Raw genomic sequence first — 3,033 nt, forward strand, 5'->3', positions numbered from 1 at the left:
GAGAAACAAGAAATGGGGAAAGGATTCCCTATTTAATAAATGGTGCTGGGAAAATTGGCTAGCCATAAGTAGAAAGCTGAAACTGGATCTTTTCCTTACCCCTTATACGAAGATTAATTCAAGATGGATTAGAGACTTAAATGTTAGACCTAATACCATAAAAACCCTAGAAGAAAATCTAGGTAGTACCATTCAGGACATAGGCATGGGCAAGGACTTCATGTCTAAAACACCAAAAGCAACGGCAGCAAAAGCCAAAATTGACAAATGGGATCTAATGAAACTAAAGAGCTTTTGCACAGCAAAAGAAACTACCATCAGAGTGAACAGGCAACCTACAGAATGGGAGAAAATTTTTGCAACCTACTCATCTGACAAAGGGCTAATATCCAGAATCTACAAAGAACTCAAACAAATATACGAGAAAAAAACAAACAACCCCATCAAAAAGTGGGGAAAGGATATGAACAGACATTTCTCAAAAGAAGATATTCATACAGCCAACAGACACATGAAAAAATGCTCATCATCACTCGCCATCAGAGAAATGCAAATCAAAACCACAATGAGATACCATCTCACACCAGTTAGAATGGCAATCATTAAGAAGTCAGGAAACAACAGGTGTTGGAGAGGATGTGGAGAAATAGGAACACTTTTACACTGTTGGTGGGATTGTAAACTAGTTCAACCATTATGGAAAACAGTATGGCAATTCCTCAAGGATCTAGAACTAGATGTACCATATGACCCAGCCATCCCACTACTGGGTATATACCCAAAGGATTATAAATTATTCTACTACAAAGACACATGTACACGTATGTTTATTGCGGCACTATTCACAATAGCAAAGACTTGGAATCAACCCAAATGTCCATCTGTGACAGACTGGATTAGGAAAATGTGGCACATATACACCATGGAATACTATGCAGCCATAAAAAAGGATGAGTTTGCGTCCTTTGTAGGGACATGGATGCAGCTGGAAACCATCATTCTTAGCAGACTATCACAAGAACAGAAAACCAAACACCGCATGTTCTCACTCATAGGTGGGAACTGAACAATGAGATCACTTGGACTCAGGAAGGGGAACATCACGCACTGGGGCCTATCATGGGGAGGGGGGATGGGGGAGGGGGAGGAGGGAGGGCTTGCATTGGGGAGTTATACAAGATATAAATGATGAATTGATGGGTGCTGACGAGTTGATGGGTGTAGCACACCAACATGGCATAAGTATACATATGTAACAAACCTGCACGTTATGCACATGTACCCTAGAACTTAAAGTATAAAAAAAAAAAAAAAAAAAAAAAAAGAAAATGTGGTATATATTTATATATAAAACAAATGTATATAAAATATAAATATATACAATACATATATACAATTAAATACTATTCTTCCATAAAATCCTGTTATTTGCAGAAACATGGATGGAACTGGATGCTAAATAAAATAAACACAAGCACACACACAAAAAAAAATTGTGAATATTTCATGGACATTTGTTAGTTCCCCAAATTAATACTTTTATAATTTCTTACACCTGTCTTTACTGTAATCTCTGAACATAAATTGTGAAGATTTCATGGACACTTATCACTTCCCCAATGAATATCCTTGTGATTTCCTATGCCTGTCTTTACTTTAATCTCTTAATCCCGTCATCTTCTTTGTAAGCTGAGGAGGATGAATGTCACCTCAGGATCCTGTGATTGTGTCAACTGCACAAATTGTAGAGCATGTGTGTTTGAACAATATGAAATCTGGGCATCTTAAAAAAAGAACAGGATAACAGCGATGTTCAGGGAACAAGAGAGGTAACTTTGAACTGGCCGCTGGTGAACCGGACGAAACAGAGCTATATTTCTCCTCTTTCATAAGCAAATAGGAAAAATATCATTGAATTCTTTTACTCAGCAAGGAACATCCCTGAGAAAGAGAATGTGCCCTGAAGGTAGGCCTATAGACGGCCCCTTTTTAAGGCGTCCCATCTTTTATGGTCAAAGCCGAAGGGATGAAATAAGCCCGGTCTCCTATAGTGCTCCCAGGCTTATTAGGATGGGAAAATTCCCACCTAATAACTTGTGGTCAGACAGGTTATCTGCTCTCAAACCCTGTTTACTGATAAGATGTTATCAATGACAATGCATGCCCGAAACTTCATTAGCAATTTTAATTTCTCCTCATCCAGTGGTCCTGTGATCTCGCCCTGCCTCCATTTGCTTTGTGGTATTTAATTACCTTGTGAAGTATATGATATGATATCTGTGACCCACACCCTATTCATGCACTTCCTCCCCTTTTGAAAATCGCTAATAAAAATTTGCTGGTTTTACTGCTCGGGGAACATCATGGATACTGCTGACATGTGATGTCGCCCCCCGACACCCAGCTTTAAATTTCTCTCTCTTGTGCTCTTTCCCTTTATTTCTCAGCCCAGCTGAGACACTTAGGAAATAGAAAAGAACCCATGTTAAACATTGGAAGTGGGTTCTCCTGATACATTGTAAAGGTGAACAGAACAAATGAACAAGAAGATTTAATCAAATTAAGTCTTCCATGAAAGAAAAGGTCACGACGAGATGACTTCATGCCTGAATTCTAACACTGAAAGAACTAATGTCAATAATTTTCAAACTCTTGCCAAAAATTAAAGAGGGAGGAATACTTTCAATCTCATTTTACAGTGCCAGCACTACCATAATTTCAAAACCAGACAAATATACTACAAGAAAAGAAAGCCATAGGCCAATATCACTGATGAACATAGGTGCAAAAATCTTCACAGAATACTACTAGCAAACCACATTCAACAGTGTATTAAAAGAATCATTCACAGAACATGGCAGATAGGAGACAGGGATAACATTCAGCTCCCACTTGGACAGACAGAACAGCCTGTGGAGACTCACACCATGGACTTTTGCTTCAAGAACCACCATAGGAATGTACCAGGAAAACCAAAAGAATTCACAGATATTTTGAAAGAAGCACCATGCTGCTGCAAATTCCACGAGACAG

The sequence above is a fragment of the Rhinopithecus roxellana genome, chromosome 5, assembly GCF_007565055.1.
Source record: "Rhinopithecus roxellana isolate Shanxi Qingling chromosome 5, ASM756505v1, whole genome shotgun sequence".
In the NCBI taxonomy this organism is placed as follows: Eukaryota; Metazoa; Chordata; class Mammalia; order Primates; family Cercopithecidae; genus Rhinopithecus; species Rhinopithecus roxellana.